The sequence below is a fragment of the Mustela nigripes genome, chromosome 9 (genome assembly GCF_022355385.1).
Source record: "Mustela nigripes isolate SB6536 chromosome 9, MUSNIG.SB6536, whole genome shotgun sequence".
NCBI classification, from domain to species: Eukaryota; Metazoa; Chordata; class Mammalia; order Carnivora; family Mustelidae; genus Mustela; species Mustela nigripes.
In genome coordinates, this window is record NC_081565.1 from 61707205 (window position 1) to 61728855 (window position 21651).

General features: G+C 40.3%; 1 long non-coding RNA gene across 1 annotated transcript; it reads left to right on the top strand.

Annotated features, from left to right (window-relative positions):
• Positions 1 to 4977: 4977 nt before the first annotated feature.
• On the top strand, positions 4978 to 11255 carry LOC132024739 (uncharacterized). The gene is made up of 2 exons (XR_009406295.1): positions 4978 to 5156; positions 10094 to 11255. It is a non-coding gene; the product is annotated as an uncharacterized LOC132024739 (long non-coding RNA).
• The last annotated feature ends 10396 nt before the right edge of the window (positions 11256 to 21651 follow it).

Here is a 21651-nt window from a genome sequence, read left to right on the forward strand (position 1 = left end):
TCCACAATAGCCAAACTATGGAAAGAACCCAGCTGTCCACCAACAGATGAATGGATAAAGAAAATGTTGCATAAACACACACACACACACACACACACACACACATACACACACAGGAATACTATGCAGCCGTCAAAAGAAATGAAATCTTGCCATTTGCAATGATATGGATGCTGAGCGAAATAAGTCAATCAGAGAAGGACAATTGTCATATAATCTCTCTAATATGAGGAATTTGAGAGGCGGGGTGGGGGGTTTGGGGTTTATGAAGGAAAAAATGAAACAAGATAGAATCGGGAGGGAGACAAACCATAAGGCACTCTTAATCTCAAAAAATAAAATGAGGGTTGCTGGAGGGTGTGGGAGGCCTACAAAATATAGCAAGTGATCCCTAAAGAGAATTTTGTTTTGGAGAATAGACTTTTCCTTTGATGCTTGCAGAAATGCTAATATTCTAGGATTTTCTGCTGACTTTGTACCAGAAATTGCTCTCTTGGCTTAAGATGAAAGAAATGTGGCCCATGAACTAAGCTAAATAAAAGGCAGAATGGGAGGGAACCAATGTAAGGTGTTCTCATTCCCTTCTTTTCATTTGGATGAGGGAAGTGTGGAGCTATAGAGTCTCCCTTTCCAGAAGTTTGACTTTTGTTTTCTTTTTGCATGTTGGAAGATAGCATGTTGGAAGATATGTTCTGTGGCATCATCTAGGGAAGAAAGTGGGCAAAGGTGATATGTGAGTGAGAAAAGAATTGGTCAGCAATGGGCTCATAAATAGAGATTACTTGTGTTCTGCGAAGAACTGAGGGCTTGGCATATCTTTCTAGTCATGATCTAGGATTCAGAGGATGCCTTAAAAGGGAGTGGGAGATTGTAAAATGCCAAGATTGGGATTTGCTTCTCACCATCACCCTCCTCCCCAGCCAACACATTTTTCTGAATTACATGCAATTCCAACATGTGCAGACTGCTGCAAAATGTCTGCAATGGATACAGATTACTTGACCCTTAACTAAGCAGGGAAATTTATCTCGATGATATTTAAATTTGGGGTACCAGGAGATAACATATTTCCTAAAGTGATTCGGCTCAGAGTGGACATCTACAGATAGGATAGAAAGGAAAGGTTAGCTCTGAGCATGGAGGGCTCCAACAACTAACTGGGAAGACTTGTGGTGGGGATGCTGAAGTTCTGAAGCTTGGCACTGAGGTTTTTGAATCAGCAAAATGTGGGGGCCACAGCAGTTTGACCGACATATCCAGAGACTGCAGAGTGCAGAGGCCTGAGAACAATCAGGTTATTAATAGGCAACTCATGATCTTTCAAAGGTTCTGACTATTGTGGTGGATTTGCTATAAAATGAAAAACCTAAAGCCTGGACTCTACTCTGTGGTTGCTTAGCTATTCTTGTCTTAAAATTGTCAATCCTGCTATGACAATAGCATAATTACTTTATTTCCTCGATTGTGAGATACATTCAATTGTAAGACACATGTTTATTTTAGTATGTTTCTAGGAGATAAAACCCACTATGTTAAATCATACATTGATTTTAGGGTGCAATCCCAACTTAAGAAACATTAAAATACATCAAAATGTGCATCTTAGAATTAAAGAAATATAGTAGTAATGCAGCAAGCTACAAACATTAATGACTCTACTTGACACTTCTACTGGAATTCAGAGTAGACTCTCTTTTATTTTGGGGGAGGGTTGTCTCTCCTATCCAACACTTTTTTTTACTTTTTTTTTTTTTTAAATTCCAGGGGTCTGTGAGTAGTGCAGTCACTTGGGTGTCTGGCACTTGGTTCAGGTCAGGATCTCAGGGCTGAGATCAAGTCCTGCATCAGGCTCTGAGCTCAGTGAGGAGCCTGCTAAAGGTTCTCTCTCCCTCTTTCTTTCCCCCTCCCCATGTGCTCTCTTTCTCTCTAAAATAAATTAAAAAAAACTTAATTAAAAAAAATTCTAGTATCATTAACATATAGTGTCATATTAGTTTTGGGTGTACAATATAGAGATTCAACAATTCCACACATCATGATGAGGCCTGTATTGTAACATACTTCCTGCTTAGGACTGCCTTTGCTGCATCCAAAAGATTTTGGACTGTTGTTTTAATTTTTTTTGTTTATGTGTATTTTTATTTCTTAATTTCCTGATTAAAAGCTTCTTTCTTTAGCAGGATGTTCTTTTACCTCCATATATTTGTGGTCTTTCCAAATTTTCTTTTCAAGATTGACTTCAAGTTTCCTCATATTGTGATCTGAAAATATGCATGGTAAGATCTCAGTCTTTCTGTACTCGTTGAGGGCTAATTTGTGACCCAGTATGTGATCTATTCTGGAGAACGTTCCAGTCTCCACTTAGAAAGAATGTGTGTCCTGCTGCTTTAAGTGAAATGTTCTGAGTATATCTGTTAAGTCCATCTGGTCCAGCATGCCTTTCAAAGTCATTGTTTCCTTGTTGATTTTCTGCTTGTTGATCAGTCCATTGCTGTGAGAGGGATATTAAAATTCTTTACTTATTATTGTATTATTATCAATGAGTTTCTTTATGTTTGTTCATTTTTTAAATATTTTATTTTATTCTCTACTGGCCTGCCAGGTTTCTGTGGACAGATGTGCTATGAACATGATTTGTCTTCCCTTATAGGTTAAAGACTTTTTTTCCCTTGGTGCTTTCACGATTCTTTCCTAGTTTGTGTAATTTGTAAATTTGACTACAAATATGTCTTGCTGTGGGCCAGCTTTTGTTGAATTTGATGGGAGTTCTCTGTACCTCTTGGCTTTTGATTGTATTTCCTTCCCCAGATTAGGGAAGTTTTTGGCTATAATGTGCTTAAATACACCTTCTGCCCCCTTTTCCCTCTCTTCTTCTGGGATTCCTATAATGTGTATGTTATTATATTTTAAGGAGTTTCTGAGTTCCCCAAGTCTACATTTGTGATCCAATACTTTTCTTTCCCTCATCCTTTCAGCTTCATTATTTTATTTTATTTTCTTTTTTTTTTTTGAAGATTTTATTTATTTATTTGACAGAGAGAGATCACAAGTAGGCAGAGAGGCAGGCAGAGAGAGAGGAGGAAGTAGGCTCCCTGCTGAGCAGAGAGCCTGATGCGGGACGCGATTCCAGACCCTGAGATCATGACCTGAGCCGAAGGCAGCGGCTTAACCCACTGAGCCACCCAGGCGCCCAGCTTCATTATTTTCTGAATCATTGATTCATTCATCTGCTTTGTCCATCCTCATTGTCATTGTATCCATTTGGTCTTGCCTCTCAGTTATAATATTTTTTTATTTTAGCCTGACTAGTTTTTAGTTATCTCTGAAGTAAGGGATTCTCTAGTGTCTTCTATGCTTTTCTCAAGCTAGAATCCTTATGATTGTTGTTTTAAATCCTGGTTCAGGCATCTTGTGCCTGTTTTGATTAAATCCCTTGATGTTAATTCTTCCTGTTCTTTCTTTTGGGGTGAATTTCCCTGTCTTGTCTTTTTGTCAAGATCAGTGTTTTTGTGTGTGATTGTTGGGAAAGCCTGTTATATTCCTGCTCTTTAGAGTAATGGCTATATTAAGAAGAGGCCTTGTATTGTCTTGGGGCTGGTGCTTCAGGAGATGTTTCAAAGTATGCACTCTGCTCTTGTGTTTTGGCTGCTCCTTCTGTCAGGACAGTCTCTGCAGAGTTTCTCCTTGCCTAAAGTTGGGGGGTGTTTAGACATTTTCCACTATTTGACAAGTTTTAGTTAGGTGTGTTTTTTTTTTTTTTTTAAGGTAGATCCTATTTATCCTATAGCTGAAGATTTGCAGCACTCTATGCTCAGTAGACTTGGTGTGTGTAAAGGATTTGTGCTGATTTCCTGGGGGAGAGGCCTGCTGCACTGATTCTTAGGCTGACTTGCCCTAGTGGAGATGCACCTGCAGGGTGGAGGGCTTGATATAGGTGGCTCCAAACTCCAGGAGGGGGCAAGGTGCTGTGTTGCTCACTGAAGTTGGTCAGTATTGATGGGCAGGGCGAAAATGGCATAATCTCTCTCATCCCCAGAGTGGGGAGTTCACACCTGTCACTCTTTAGAAAGACCTCCCAGAAGAGCAATCCTTCTCCCTTCTGTGTCTCTGGCTTCTGTCAGATCCTTACCTTCACCATGTCTGTGTTTAAGCTGTCTGCCTGCCAGGCAGCACAGTATTTCTGTGTTTAATATCAGGTGTGCAGCTAGGTTTCAAAACTCCAAACTTTAGGTACCCATGTGGTGTGGACCCATGCTAATCCTGTAGGGGATGGTCTCACTATGCTTTGGTTGGTGCTGGTTTGTCCTAGTAAAGCAGTTCCATGATTGTGCAGTGGTTCAGAGTTTATGGTAAAGTGCAGCAAAAAGCCAGCATGAAGGTTTGCTGCCTCACAGGTGTGTCTGTTCCTATTCTAGTGAACAGGGTAGCACATTGGCACCCTCCAGCTCTTTTGTCCCTGGAGAGGCCATGCCACCACTCCCAAATGCACTCCAAGAAGGAGAACTGTTACTCTCTGTGCAACCCAAGGAATCCTCAAGACCACACTGCCTTCTCCTGGGCCTCCACCCTCCTTCCTCACCAGAGAACCACTAAGTCTGCCAGCATTATTCTGGCAATGGTGTGGACTTCTAAAACTTCAGACTTTGACCTCCACTGCTTATAAAAATTTGCTTAGTCAGCTCTTTTCATTTTCCCAGTCTGTCGATGCCCGAGCGGCTTGTAGCCCATGCGCGGTGATGCTTCTGGGCTCTGCTGTGCCCGCTCGTTGCCTCGGCCTCTGCTGCCTCAAGCCGTCACCGCCCCCGGGTGGCCACGGTGTGGAGCTGCTCCGGCTGGGCCCGCAGGGGGGCCCCGGGCGCTGCACGACTTTTTCGGTGCCTGAAAGTAAACACGCCATTAAGATGGCAGCTGGATGCGAGCCAGTAGGCGGAACTTAGGATTTTGTATCTATGTGGCTGCGAGTGATTGGTTGTGCAACCTTGGTATATATAGACATGCACGGGTGGGGGAGAGAAGGATCCCAACAGCTACGCAGAAATAAAGCTTGCTTCGCTGAGGTCTCCTGATCGTTCTTGCTGGTGAGAGCGACAAGTGGTGCCGAAACCCGGGAAACCCGAAACCTACACAGAGGAGTTCTCAGTGAACGCAACGATCTGGTAAGTGTGCACAAAATTTCAGATAAGTAAGTTCCTAAGTATAGGACGAGAAGTGAGAAAGTTCCTAAGTATAGGATGAGAAGTGAGAAAGTTCCTAAGTATAGGATGAGAAGTAAAAGGGTTCCTAGGCATAAGACAAGAAATAATGGGATCAAAGTTTACTAAGATGGGAGGATTGCTGACGGAGGTGCTTAAGGCTAAGGGCACTCCCCTGGACTCTAACCATAAAACGGTTAAAAATGTTATCGAGGAGCAGGTCAGAGAAGCCTCTAAGGCAGGATCTAGCAGAGGGGGAGAAAATTCAGAGGAGAGATCCTCTGAAGATGAGCTTGGGGAAGCCATGACACACTTAAAAGTAAAAGAGGAAGTCCCTAACGAACCTTTAAAGGGAAAGACATACAAAGAAGCCGGGAAAAAATATGACTCCCTAGCACCCTCTGTCAGAAGGTCAAGAATTCCTACCCCTGAGTGTAGGCCTATAGCGCCACCTGCAGAATGGCCGCCACCATATAACACTTCATGCTCCCGAGGGGCATGCGGTTGTCCAGAATGTAGAAATGCAGGATGGAGGGACATTACGGACTTTACTAAACCGTCCCCTCTTGCATACCCAGTGTTAGAAGATCAAAATCAACAGAGGTTTCATCAACCACTAGACTTCAAACTTATAAAACAGTTTAAGGAAGCAGTCACTACTTATGGGCCACAGGCTGCTTATACACTTTCACTTTTGGAAGTAGTTGGTAGCATGAACCTTACCCCAGACGATTGGACTAACATGGCAAAAGCAACTCTGTCTGGTGGACAATACTTGATATGGAAAACTGCTTGGCAAGAGTGTAGCTCAGAAACTGCCCGGTGTAACGCCGCATCAGGGAATCCCCACTGGAATATTGACATGCTCATTGGAGGAGGTCAATTTGTGGGACAAAACAATCAGATTGGGTACCCCCCAGGGGTGTATGTACAGATAGCAGCTGCAGCCACTAGGGCTTGGAAGACCATACAGGGTTCTGGTGATTTGCAGGGACAACTTTCCAAGGTGTTGCAGGGGCCTAACGAACCCTATGCTGACTTTGTAGATCGTCTGCTCCAAGTAGCAAGGCGCATATTTGGGGATGTGGACCAAGCAATGCCCCTTGTTAAACAATTAGCCTATGAACAAGCAAATAAATGGTGTAAAGAGGCTATCCGCCCTTGGAAGTCTAAGGACCTGATTACATATATCAAAGTGTATCGAGACATCACTGATACAGTTGTTCAGGGCCAAGTTGTGGCAGCAGCAGTAGCCCAAGGGATAAGAAGTTTCAATGGAGGAACCAGGAGTTCTTCCAAGGCTTGTTTCCTTTGTGGAAGGGACGGTCATCTTAAGAGGGATTGTCCAAAGGGTAAAGGACAGCCTAGACCAGTCAAGCCCGCACCTGGGTTGTGCCCTCGTTGCCGTAAAGGGAATCATTGGGCTAATGAATGTAGGTCCCAGAGAGATATTCAAGGAAATCCCCTGCCACCGAATAACTGGATTCAATCCAATTACTCAAAAAACGGGAAGCAGGGCCCTGCGCCCCGGGGCCCAACACAAATTTATGGGGCACTAACGCAAATGCCCAGGACATGGTATCCTCCCTCCGAGAAAGGCGCGCAACCTCTGGATCAGCAAGACTCGATATCAGAGCAGCTGCCCGAATGGTCCTAACTCTGGAGATGGGCATTCAAGCACTGGCCTCTGATCTAAGAGGGGGCCCCCCTCATGGTACTGTAGGTTTATTACTTGGCTGACGCTCTACTTATCTCAAAGGTCTGATAGTTCACCCAGGGGTAATAGATTCAGATTATGAGGGAGAGATCAAGATACTGGTGTCTTCACCAAGGGGAGTTACTGCAATTAGCCCAGGAGATCAGATAGCTCAACTTCTCATACTCCCTAGCCATCATGAAGCCTTTCCCAGTAAAGGAAAAGAAAAAGGTACGAGAGGTTTGGGGTCTACGGGAGTTGACCTAACATGCCTGACCCTGGATATGACTGATAGGCCCATAATTACCCTCAAAGTGCAAGGAAGGAAAATTTTAGGGTTATTGGATACGGGCGCCAATAAGAGCATCATCAGCCAACAAGAGTGGCCTCCGAGATGGCCCCTAACACAAGCAAAACAAACTCTCAGGGGTTTAGGAATCACTCAAAGTCCTGATCAAAGCGCAGCTACCCTTGAGTGGGAGGATGACGAAGGCCATAGGGGAACTTTTCAGCCCTATGTCTGCAATATTCCTATTTCCCTCTGGGGACGAGACGTTTTGGAACAGATGAGCGTCCGCCTGACAACTGAAACTATATACAGCCCCCGATCAATAGCTATGATGCAAAAAATGGGATACATACCAGGAAAAGGGTTAGGGAAACAGGAGCAAGGTAAAATAGACACCATCCCTTTCACCTCAGAATATAAGGGGCAAGGCCTGGGTTTTCGGTAAGGGCCACTGAGGCAATGAAAATAACGTGGAAGACAGATACGCCCTGCTGGGTGCCTCAGTGGCCCCTTACTAGCGAAAAACGATCAGCTACTAAAGCCCTGGTACAGGAACAGTTAGAGGCGGGCCATATGAAACCTTCTACCTCACCTTGGAATACAACTATCTTTGTTATTAAAAAGAAATCTTGTAAATGGAGACTTTTACATGATCTTAGAGAAATTAATAGGCAAATGCAGAACATGGGACCAATACAGCTGGGATTACCCATGATAACCGCCTTACCGAGAAACTGGCCATCAATAGTGGTTGACATAAAAGATTGCTTTTTCTCTATCCCTCTGCATCCTGAGGATACAATTAAATTTGCCTTTACCCTACCTTCTATTAATCATGCAGAGCCTAACCAAAGATATGAGTGGACTGTCCTCCCTCAGGGCATGGCTAATAGCCCCACTATGTGTCAATTATATGTTTCTAAAGCCATACAGCCTATTAGAGAGACTTACCCTGATTTAATGTGTTACCATTAGATGGATGACATATTGTTGTGTGGATCTGACTCTACTACAGTTTCGGAAGCCTTAGTAATGTTACAAAAGGAGCTAAATTCATGGGGGTTAATTATAGCCCCTGAAAAGATACAGGCTTCCAACATCAAAGACTATTTAGGCATGAAACTATACAATACCATGGTAAAACCTTCAAAAGCCTCCATTAGAACTGACAAATTACAAACACTCAATGATTTCCAAAAGTTATTGGGGGACATAAATTGGATCCGACCCTACCTGAAAATAACTACAGGAGAATTACAACCATTGTTTGATATTCTGAAGGGTGATGCCCGTCTAGACTCTCCTAGGAGCCTTACTCTGGAGGCAAAACAGGCTTTGAAAATTGTGGAGGACAGGCTTGCCTTGATTTCAGCAGATAGATGTGATCCTAACCAGATAGTCCAAGCCATAGTGATTCCATCCCCTTCTTCACCTACTGGAGTGCTATGGCAAGGTGGGCCCTTACAATGGCTGTACCTCCCAAACACTCTTCTTCGGATAATCACAACATATCCAGTTGCAGTAGCCATGCTAGCTAACAAATTGATCACTGTTTGTATTTCTACTCTTGGAATCATACCTGACAATTGCATCGTGCCGTATACTAAGGAACAGATTCGCCTACTATGTGCTACCCTAGATGATTGGGCGATACTGACCACCTCTTACTCAATAGAATTTGACAATCATTATCCTTCACACCCACTTATAGAATTCACAAAGGGTATTGAATTCATACTACCAAAAATTAGTAGATCGACACCACTAAAAGAAGCCTCTACTGTCTTTACAGATGGAAGTAAAGAGGGCACAGGAGCATATATCATAAATGGAATCGTGAACCCAGTCATAGTTCCTGCCAGGTCGGCTCAACAAGTAGAGCTACTAGTAGTGCTCCTAGTGCTCCAAAGATTTTCAGACACTCCCCTAAATATTATTTCTGATAGTCAATACGTGGTAAATGCAACAAAAAATATTGAAACAGCCATCCTCTCCTTAAGTGATTCACCTATTCCATGGATCTTAAAGCAACTACAAGAGATTGTGCAACTGCGCACTGCACCATTTTTTATAGATCACATCAGAGCCCATATGAGCCTACCAGGACCATTATCCGAGGGCAATGCTCTAGCAGACCACAATAGTCATTTCCAACTTATTTGCCCTACCTTAGAACAGGCGAAGCTGTTCCATAGCAAATGGCATGTGAATTCTAATATTTAAGATATAGATTCCATATCATCAAAGAACAGGCAAGAGATATAGTAAGGACCTGTGGGAATTGTGCCACATTACTCCCTCAGCCTTCCTTAGGGGTAAATTCCAAAGGCCTTCAAGCTAATCACCTATGGCAAATGGATGTCACACATGTACCTGAATTCGGGCAACAAAAGTACGTACATATATCAGTGGACACTTATTCGGGTATCATAATGGCTACTCCCCTCACAGGGGAGAATTCAAAACAAGTCATCACACACTGCCTACGATGCTTCGCAGATTGGGGTATCCCAAAACAAATAAAGACAGATAATGGACCTGCATATACATCAAAATCTATCCATCAATTCCTAAGTCAATTTGGTATAGTCCATACTACAGGTATACCTTACAAGCCACAAGGTCAAGGAATAATTGAATGCGCCTATGGCACCTTCAAACGATGCTTACAAAAAAATAAGAAAAGGGGGAATAGGGGATGACTACAAGTCACCCTGTGATCTTACATCTCTCACCCTTTACATTTTAAATTTTTTGTCCTTGGACCATAATGGTACATCTGCAGCGGACAGGCATGCGGCGGTTACCGAACGCACTCTAGCCCAGGCAAAATGGAAGGATATACTCACGGGCCAATGGAGAGGCCCTGTCCCGGTCCTAAGATGGCACCAAGGTTCTGTTTGTCTTTTTCCACAGGATGCCCAAGTGCCTATCTGGGTCCCGGAGCGACTGATTAGAAGAATCGATCAACATGGCCCGCCCCGTCCTGATGCTCGCCCTGATAGCGATCCTGGCAACACCAGCATCCCTTCAACAGATGCACCAATGGGCAATAGTGAAAGCCTGGCCGTTCCCCATGCCACTGACGAATGAGTCCGCCATCCTCCCTCCTGTATACCTACTTTCATTCCCATGCCCGTTTCTGTAAATCCTAACAATTCGCCTGTATTGCTCTCAAGACATAAAAGAGACTTTGGGATCACTGCAGTCATTATTGCGGCTGTAGCAGCCTCCGCAGCTGCAGCAACGGCAGCGGCTGTAGCTCTCACCATATCTGTAACAAGTGGACATTCTCCAGAAACTATTGACGACCGGATGCATCCAATCACTTTCTGGACTTTGCATAACCTCCGTGGCCTATAATGACCTTTCTATTGCTGCTAATCTGTCGAAAGAGTTAAGCAGATGAGATTGACATAGCTCCATTACGGGATTGGGTATCTGTTGTAAATCCTTATGTTCCGCTGTTTTGCATCATTATGTAAACAACAATGTAGGCAACAGTTGGTGCTAGTACAAGCTTGCATGGCACTGGAAGCTGGTACATTTCCCCAAATCTGGCTGGCAGCGCTAGATCGGTAGTCAATGATGGGTAAGATTGGCTGCATGCACATAGCAACCTAAGCCAGGAGTTCTCCAACCAGGGGGAATTATCCAATGACGGGTAAGCATGTTCATGGCAGCTGACAACCTAAGACAGGCACGGTCTCCTGCCTTGCATGCCTAATATAAAAGAAAAGGGGGAGATGTCGGTGCCCCAGCGGCTTGTAGTGCATGCGCGGTGATGCTTCTGGGCTCCGCCGTGCCCGCTCGTTGCCTAGGTGGCCGCTGCAGGGTGGCGACGGTGCGGAGCTGCTCCGGCTGGGGGGGGGGGGGGGGGCTGCACGACTTTTTCGGTGCCCGAAAGTAAACACGCCATTAAGATGGCGGCTGGATGCGAGCCAGTAGGCAGAACTTAGGATTTTGTATCTATGTGGCTGCGAGTGATTGGTTGTGCAACCTTGGTATATATAGACATGCACAGGCCGGGGAGAGAAGGATCCCAAAAGCTACGCAGAAATAAAGCTTGCTTCGCTGAGGTCTCCTGGTCGTTCTTGCTGGCGAGAGCAACACCAGTCAATGGTTTTGGGGAAGAGTTTTTCTTGTGCAATTCCCTGTGTGCAGCTTGCACACTCTCTCTGTCACTCTCTTGCTTTCTCTCTCTTTCTCTCCTGCTCCTCTCTCCCTGATCAGGGCTACCACCCATCTGCAGCCTTACAATTCTTTCCTCCACCTAAATCAACTCTCCACAGCTCTTACTTAAAACAATGTGGCCATTTTTCTACCTCTAGATGTGCATTTTGTTCTCTTAGTTCTCAGATCAATTTCTTTTGTGTTCAGAATGATTTGATATTTATCTAGCTTTGTTCAAGGGATGAGGCAATTGAGAGTTATCCTCCTCATCCATCATCTTAACTTGTCCCTGTGATAGTTTTTTGAACCTACTTTGTTTGTTTTTTTTTTTTTTAAAGATTTTATTCACTTATTTGACAGACAGAGGTCACAAGTAGGCAGAGAGGCAGGCAGAGAGAAAGGAGGAAGCAGGCTCCCCTCTGTGCAGGGAACCTGATGCGGGGCTCCATCCCAGGACCCTGGGATCATGGCCTGAGCCAAAGGCAGAGGGTTTAACCCACTGAGCCACCCAGGCACCCCTGAACCTACTTTGTTTTTGATGACCTTAACAGTTTTGAATAGTGTTGGTCAAGTATTTTGTAGAATGTCTGTCAATTTCAGGTTTTCTGATATTTTTCTGATGGTTAGATGATTTTGGGTTTGGGAGAGGATCACCATAAAAATAAGTGCCACTCTCATCACATTACATCAAGAGTACATGCTTATCACTAGGTTTACATAATTTTAATATCTTTAGTTTAAATGGGTGGATGGTGAAAGCATAGATGCTGAGGTCAACGAACTGAATTCAGATGATCATAGCTCTTTTATTTATTAGTGTGCGACATTGGAAAGTTACTTAATTTGTCTATTCCTTAGTTTCCTCATCTGTGAAGTGAGAATAATGATAGAATCTACCTCATTGAATTAGTAAAAACATGAAAAGCACTTAGAGCAATGTTTGGCACAGAGGAAATAGGATATAGCTTTGAATATTATTAATATTATTAAATATTTCTTTCATGTATGTCTTCCTGTCTCTCTTTACCTTGGAAAATTAAACTGTTGGTATTTAGTGATAAAAAAAACATGGAAAAAAAGTTGGTATGTAGTGATAAAAAAAACACACAGACAACTTGTATTAGAAATTTTGAACATGGGAAGATCTTTGTCTCATTGTTTTTTGGGGTTCTGAATTATCCCTAAGATATTGTAGTTTCCCTTAAAGTTTGTATTGTCTGCTAATGAGAATCTTTTTTGGGAGACTCCTTTTAGTATTTTTGTGATCATTTTATTTTCATAATTCTGTTATTAAGCTTGTGCTACATTCATTTGCAATCTGAAAATTCTCTTCAGCGTGCTGGCTGTCTTTTAGTCATTGGTCCCCTGATATTCATTTCTGGTTCTGTAGGCCACAAATCTAATTCTGATTAATAATCTATAAGAAAGTGTTTTTACTGTTTTCTTAACTTTTGCCCAAGTAGAGGAATCTCAGGGTGTGTTTCAGCATTTATTAGTATGACAAATGAGATTTAATATTGTTCACTGCATAGTTAATGGTTGATATTAATGCTACCAGAAAGGAAAGACAATTGCATTTACAAATCTGTATGTTAATTTTCTGATGCATTTTCAATTTTCTGTTTGTAATTCTAAGTGATAATTTTGAATACTGATTTTGAATATTAACATATATTTTTTTTCTGTTAGGATTTTTGAAATTTTTATTTGAGACTTTGCAAAATGTTTTATGGAAATGCAAATATGCATATTTAAAATATTTTTGTCTCATGATTTTTTTTCTCCATGCAAGTGGTATCACCCTGTCTGTTAGTCTCTTTTCTTCTTGTTTTCTTTCTTGGTAAATTTGGCCAGTAGAATAGACTCATTCATAGAGAGTCTGAGTGTATGTGTCTGTGTGCATACATGTTTGTGCAAATGGGTACCCACACATAGGCATGCTCATGTTTTGGATCAACAAAGGGACCTTCCACATTTACCTTTAGCAGCAGTAGGAATATTTACTGAATACTTAACCATGACTCACACATTTTTTAAAGCACTTCTCATTTGATTCTTACAACAATCTTATGAAGTGGGTACTATTTTTGTTCACCTTTTCAGAGATAAGGACACTGAGAGAAAAGTTAAATAAATTGTCCAAATTCACAGAGCTAACAAGTGATAGAGATGAAATTAAAATCTAGTTGTTTCTAACTTCAAAATCTATCCTCCTTGTTATACTTTTGCATGTTCTCTGGAACATACCCATTATACCATTTTACTTTCAAGATACGGCATATATAACTCTCACAGTATGTAGGAATATATCATTTTAGGCTTAATTTTTAAAAATTGAGATATAACATGCATAAAGTGGCCAGATCTTGAGTATTCAGGGTACTTGTATGTAGGTACTCACATATGTAACCATCCCCAGAAGAAGACATGTAGTATTTCTAACATTCCAGAAGACTAACTAATGCCACTTTCCAGTCATAGCCATTTCCTCCACAGGTTGTAGCTAATCTGACTTCTATCAACATAGATTCTACCTGTTCATGAACAGACACTAAATGGGATCATATAATAGGCACTTTGTGTGTGTGTGTGTGTGTGTGTGTGTGTGTGTGGCTTCTTTTATTAAAATTGTGTCTGATGTGGCTGGAACTAGAGGATATTATGCTAAGCAAAGTAAGTGAATCAGAGGAAGACAATTATCATATGATCTCACTGATATGAGGAATCATAGGAGAAGGGAGGGAAAAATGAAACAAGATGAAAGTAGAGAGGGAGACAAACCATAAGAGACTCTTAATCTCAGGAAACAAACTGAGGCTTGTGGGAGTGGAGAGGGGTGGGAGGGATAAGGTGGCTGGGTGATGGACACTGGGGAAGATTTATGCTATGGTGAGCACTGTGAATTGTGTAAGACTGAAGAATCACAGACCTGTACCCCTGAAACAAATAATTCATTATATGTTAATTAAAAAAAGATTTTTCTGTGTAACCACAATAGAGTTATGACACTCATGAGATACTCTTTAAATTGAATTTTGAGTATTTATGTTACTACATTAATAATAAATGGTTACTAATTAAAAAAGTTATATCTGAGGTTTATTTATGTTGTTATATGGTTTATTTGGCTACATCTTTTTCTTATATGTATAATGTCTTTTCAAAGCTGACATTTCCTTCTAGCTGCAAAAATAACATATTTTCAAAGTAGAGAATTTAGAAAATAGAAAAATGCACAGGAAGGAAAATAAAAATGATTGGTAACACCACTATCCAGAGATAATCATTGTTAAAGCTTTTGATTATACCTTGCCAGGTGTTTTCCCCCTGCTATGTATATATGATTACTACATTTGGATTATATACACATTTCTGTCTTATAACCTGTTTTTTTTCTCTTAAATTTGGTGTACAGCCAATGCACTAGAGTCTCAGAGGAAGTTGCAATAAAAGAATCAGGTTCCCCCAGCCAACCAATGTCTTATACACATACACATCTGTTTATCATGAACATTTTCCATGACATTGAAGATACATTCTTTTACAATAATTCAAAAATACTTAAAAAGCATTTTAATTAGAATGTGTGTGTGTGTGTGTGTGTGTGTGTGTGTGTGTGTGTTGATGAGGGTATATGTAAAGCATTCACAAGACACAAAATTCAAAATGTACAAATAGTATGCAACAAAAAGCCTCTCTCCTATCTTACCCTAATCTACCCCCTGCTCCAGGATCCAGTATTGCACTTCCTTGTGTATTCTTCTGGAGCTATTTTGTGCACATGTAAGCAAATATATATTCATGTTATTTCCCCCCTTCTTATGGACAAATGTTAGCATACTGTACTATTTTGCCCCTTGCTTTCTATATTAATAAGGTTGCTTGGAAGTTATTCCATATCAGTATCAGGAACTTTCTCTTCTTTTAACAGATGATAAAATGCTTACTTTATATTAAGTGAAATACAAATTACAGCTACCATGAGACACGATTTTTTATCTTATTGGCAAAAATAAAATGACATTCTGTGTTGTCAGGGGTAAGAGGAAACAATAATTTTAATATAATAATAATAATAGTCAAGCACTATAATAAAATAATAATAATAATAGTCAAGCACTATTCTAAATGGTTAACTTGTGATAATTCATTTAATCCTCACAACAACCCAATGAAATAGGTTCTGTTTTTATGCCCATTTTACAGAGAAAGAGACTGATGCACGGCATTTATATAACCTACCCAGGGTGCAATTATACTATGCTGGGGGAGAATTAACAATCTTCATAGAGATACAATCTCTATGAAGAGAAATCAGGCAACAACTAACACAATCATGTATTTCCTCTTTGATTGAAATTACACTTCTAGGAATTTATCATATACTCCAACATGTGAGAAATTATACATATATAAAGTTTTTTTTTGTAATAGTATTTATAGTAGGAAAGTGTCAAGAGCTAAGCTGTTTAAGTGAAAGTAAAAGTCAAGACTTTCATTACTTACTGCTGTAGTTAGTATAAGCAAGAGACTAATGGAGAGAAAGTGTGGGTTCCCCAAGTGTTCCATTCTTCCCAATGGAACAGCACCCAGTGAGAGTCAGCTGGATCAGTGCAGACCTGAGGGTCTTCTTACTGCCAAGAGAGCCCTGACCAAAAGACTCCTACTATCTTATGGACCCAAAAGCTGGTAAGAGGTAGAGGAGAAAGGGATAGGGAACGATAGTACGCACCGAGTACTGAGTCAGAGTGTAGAAAAAAGTCTTCAAGTTCCCCCCACCCCCCGGCCCCCCAGTGTCTGGGAAAGGTCCCTGATAAAAAGGCCTCCAAACGGAGGTCCTGGGCTAGGAGTGCAGATGTGTATAAGACATTGGTTGGCTGGGGGAACCTGATTCTTTGATTGCAACTTCCTTCTGAGACTCTAGTGCATTGGCTGTACACCAAATCTGGTGAAGGGCAGCTTTTCCCAAGAGATTTGCTAGATAAAGCCTTTGTAATTGTCTGTGTTGGGCCCTGAGAATTCACACATAGGTTCTTGGCTGGGAGTCAGATTTATCATGAATATTAGCAACAATTTAAATGTGATTCAATAGGTATTGCTTGAACAAATTGTGGCACACCCATATAGTGTCTTTCAGCATATCATTGAAAAATGATTTTCAGTGGTAGCAGAGTCAGGATCCTATCTGGAAATAGCTGATTTGCTTAAAATAAATAATTGAAGAGAGTTTACAAAGGATTGAGAAATAGTGCAGCAGCCTGGGCTAGCAATAGGGAAGCCACTACTATTCCTAGGCCTGAGTGGGTGAAGGAGGATGATTATAGAAACCCTTTGAGAGATGTAACATTTGTTAGAGGCATATAGCCATGCTAAACTGTCCAGCAAGGAGGGAGTAACAGGAATAAGTACCCTGACCTCTCTCCTGTTACCCTTTGATCAGAGCATCCATCTCCTGCTGATGCTTTCCCTCTGACAAACCTAACCTGAATCCAGGGAAAAGGAAACCTGTTCAATGCAGTTTCCAGAGCATGGAGTAGGGAGGAAAAGAGTAGAGAAAGTAGAGAAGGATGGAGATATGAGCTACAGAGACAAACGAAGTATCTAACTCAATGATACTTTATTCTATAAATACACAATTTTAAAATCTATCATCTTTCATATTTAGGTTGCTTTTCATATGAGTGAGATTATATAATAATTGTCTTTGTCTGATTGATTTATTTTGCTTAGCATAATACCCTCTAGATCCACCTACCTCATTGCAAATGGCAAGATTTCATTTTTCTGTTGGCTGAGTAATTCCATTACTATACACACATACACACCACATCTTTCTCCATTTATCTGCCAATGGACATCTGGGCTCTTTCCATATTTTGGCTATTGTGGACATTGCTGCTATAAATATTGGGGTGCATGTGCCCCTTTGAATACTATGTTTGTATCCTGTAGATAAATACTGGTAGTGGGTTCTGGTCGTAGGGTAGCTCTATTTGTAACTTTTTGAGGAATCTCCATACTGTTTTCCATACACCAGCTTGAACAAATTGTGGCACACAATTTGAGCTTGCATTGGTGAGCTTGCATTCTCACCAGGAGTGTGAGAGTGTTTCCCTTTCTCTGCATCCTTGCCAATATCTGTTTTTTTCCCGTATTGTTAATTTTACCCATTCTGACTGGTGTAAGGTGGTATCTCATTATAGTTTTGATTTGTATTTCCCTGATGACAAATGGTGTGGAGCATTTCTTCATGTGTCTATGGGCCATTTGTATGTCTTCTTTGGAGAAATGTCTGTTCATGTCTACTGCCCATTTCTTGATTGGATTATTTGTCTTTTGGTGTTGAGTTTGTTATGTTCTTTATACATCTTGGATGCTAGCCTTTTACATGATATGTCATTTACAAATATGTTCTCCCATCCCATAGATTGCATTTTAATTTTGTTGACTGTTTCCTTTGCTGTGCAGAACATTTGTGTCTGGTGAAGTACCAGCAGTTCATTTTTGATTTTCAAGACATACCTTTCAAGAAGTTGCTGTAGCCAAGGTCATAAATGTTGCCTCCTATGTTCTGATCTAGGATTTTGATGAATTCCTGTTACACATTTCTGTCTCCCATCCATTTTGAGTTTGTCTTTGTGTAAGGTGTAAGAAAATGGTCCAGTTTCATTCTTTTACATGTGGTTGTCCAATTTTCCCAGCACCATTTATTGAAGAAACTGTCTTTTTTTCCATTGGATATTCTTTCCTGCTTTGTCAAAGATTAGTTGATCATAAAGTTGAGGATCCATTTCTGAGTTCTCTATTCTGTTCTATTGATCTATATGTCTGTTTTTGTGCCAGTACCACACTGCATGGATGATTACAACTTTGTAATAGAGCTTGAAGTCCTGAATTGTGATGTCTCCAGCTTTGGTTTTCTTTGTCAAAATTACTTTGGTTATTCGGGGTCTTTCCTGGTTCCCAATAAATTTTAGGATTATTTGTTCTAGCTCATTGATAAATGTTGATGGTATTTTGATAGGGATTGCATTGGACGTGTAGATTGCTTTGGGTAGCATAGCCACTTTAACAATATCCATTCTTCCAATCAATGAGCATGGAAGTTTTCCATTTTGTTGGGTCTTCCTCAATTTCTTTCATGAATGTTTGGTAGTTTTCAGAGTACACATACTTTGCCTCTTTGGTTAGGTTTATTCCTAGGCATCTTATGGTTTTTGGTGGAATCGTAAATGGGATTGATTCCCTAATTTCTCTTTCTTCTGGTTTGTTGTTTGTATATATAAATGCAAGTGACTTCTGTGCATTGATTTTATATCTTGTCACTTTGCTGATTTCCTGTATTAGTTCTCGCAATTTTGGGGTGGGGTCTTTTGGGTTTTCTCATAGAGTATCATGTCATCTGGGAAGAGTGTGACTTTGATGTCTTCTTTGTTGATTTGGATGCCTTTTATTTCTTCTTGTTGCCTGATTGCTGAGGCTAGGACTTATATAGTACTATGTTGAACAACCACGAAAGTGGGCATCCCTGTTGTGTTCCTGACCTTAGGGGAAAAGTTATCAGTTTTTCCCTCATTGAAAATGATATTTTCTGTAAACTTTTCAAAGATGGATTTTATGACCTTGAGGTATGTTCCTATATTCCTACTCTGTAGAGAATTTTAATCAAGAAAGGGTGCTATAAATGTCCACAAAGCCAAACTGTGGAAAGAGCAGAGATTTCCATTGATAGATGAATGGATAAAGAATATATAGCATATATACAATGGAATATTACTCAGCCATCAGATAGGATGAATACTCACCATTTACATTGATGTGTATGGAACTGAAGGATGTTATGCTGAGCAAAATAAGTCAATCAGAGAAAGACAATTATGTAGTTTTACTTATATGTGAAATACAAAAAACAGCGCAGAAGATCATAGGGGAGGAGGGAAAACTGAATGGGAAGTCGTCATAGAGGGAGAAAAGCCATGAGAGAATCTTAATTATAGGAAAAAAGTGAGAGCTGCTGTAGGGGAGGATGGGGGAAGGGAGTAATTGGGTGATGGGGATTAAGGAGAGCAATGTGATGTGATGAACACAGAGTGTTATTTGCAGCTGAGGAATTACTGAACTCTACATCTGAAACTAATGATGTACTATATGTTGGCTAATTGAATTAAAATAAGAAAAAGAATTGAATACAGGGAAGTCATCCCTCCCCCTAAAAATGATGCTGTTCTATCAAATCCTTTTTTTGCATCTGTTGAGAGAATCATATGACTCTCATCCATTTTTTTATTAATGTGATCTATCAGGTTGATTTGCAGAAGTTGAACCACACTTGCAGCTCAGGAATAAATCCCATTTGGTCCTGGTAAATAATCCTTTAATGTGTACTGTTGGATCTTATTGACTAGTATCTTGGTGAGAACTTTGCATCTGGGTCATCAAAGATATTTGTCTATAATTCTCTTTTTTGGTGGGGTCTTTGGTTTTGAGATCAAGGTAAAGTTGGCCTCACTGAATGGGTTTGGAAGTTTTCCTTCCATTCCTATTTTTTGAACAGCTTCAGAAGAATAAGTATTATTCTTTAAATATTTGGTAAAATTCTACTGGGAGGCCATCTGGTCCTAGACTCTTGTTTGTTGGGGGATTTATTATTTTATTTTATTTATTTTTATTTATTTGTTTTTTATATTCATTTTTTATGGCATAATGTTAGTACTGTACCTCATTAGGTTTTGATGTGGTGTTCAATGATTCATTAATTGCATATAACACCCAGTGCTCATTACAGGACGTGCCCTAGTTAGTACCCATTACCAGTCTACCCTGTATCCTGTTGGGAGATTTTTGGTTACTCCTTTGCTGGTTATGGGTCTGCTCAGGTTTTCTGTTTCTTCCTGTTTCAGTTTTGGTAGTTTATATGTTTCTAGGAATGCATCCATTTCTTCCAGATTGCCTAATATTTTGGCATTATAATTGTTCATAATATGTTATAATTGTTTGCATTTCTTTGGTGTTGGTTGTGATCTCTCCTCTTTCATTAATGATTTTATTTATTTTATTCATCCTTCTCCTTTCTTTTTGATAAGTCTGGCTAGAGGGTTATCAATCATATTAATTCTTTCAAAGAACTAGTTCCTAGTTTCATTTTTGGTTTCTGTTTCATTGATTTCTGGTCTACTCTTTATTATTTCTCTTCTCCTGCTGGATTTGGCTTTATTTGCTGATCCTTCTCCATCTCCTTGAGATGTAAGTTTAGCTTGTGTATTTTAAACTTTTCTTGTTTCTTGAGGTAAGTTTGTATTGATATATGCTTTCTTCTTAGGACCATCTTTGTTGCATCCCAGAGATTTTGAACAGTTGTGTTTTCATTTTCATTTGTTCACATGTACTTTAAAAAATTTTTCTTTAATTTCCTACTTGACCCATTCATTCTGTAGTAGGATATTCCTTAACCTCCACACATTTGTGTTCCTTCTAAATTTCTTCTTGTGGGATGCATGGGTGGCTCAGTCCATTAAGTGGCTGCCTGTTGTGCCTGTTGGCTCAGGTTGTGATCCCAGTTTCCTGGGATCGAGTCCCTCATCAGGCTCCTTGCTCAGCAGGGAACCTACTTTTCCCTCTGCTTGACATTCTCTCTACGTGTGCATGCTCTCCCTAACAAATGAATAAATAAAATCTTTAAAAAAATAACAAATACGGGTGTCTGGGTGGCTCAGTCATTAGGCATCTGCTTTCGGCTCAGGTCATGAATCTGGGGTCCTGGGATCAAGTCACACATCAGGCTTCCTGCTACTCCCTCTCCCACTCCCCCTGCTTATGTTCCCTCTCTTGCTGTCTCTCTCTTAGTCCAATAAATAAATAAAATATTAAAAATAAAAATAAATAAATAAATAAATTTCTTCTTGTGATTGAGTTCAAATTTTAAAGCATTATGGTCTAAAAATATGCAAAGAATGACCCTAATCTTTTGGTACCAGTTAAGACCTGATTTGTAATGCAGCATGTGATCTATTCTGGAGAATGTTCCATCTGCACTTGAAAAGAATATGTATTCTGTTATAGTAGGATGAAATGCTCTGTATGTGTCTGTGAAGTCTATCTGGTCCAGGGTGTCATTCAAAGTTGTTGATTTTCTGCTTAGATGATCTGTCCATTGTTGTGAGTGGGGTGTTAAAATCCCCTACTGTGATTGTGTTATTATCAATGTGTTTCTTTAATCTTGTTTTTGGTTGGTTTACATAACTAGCCTCTTCCAATTTAGGAGAATAAATTTTTACCATTGTTGGATAGATTATTTAATTAAG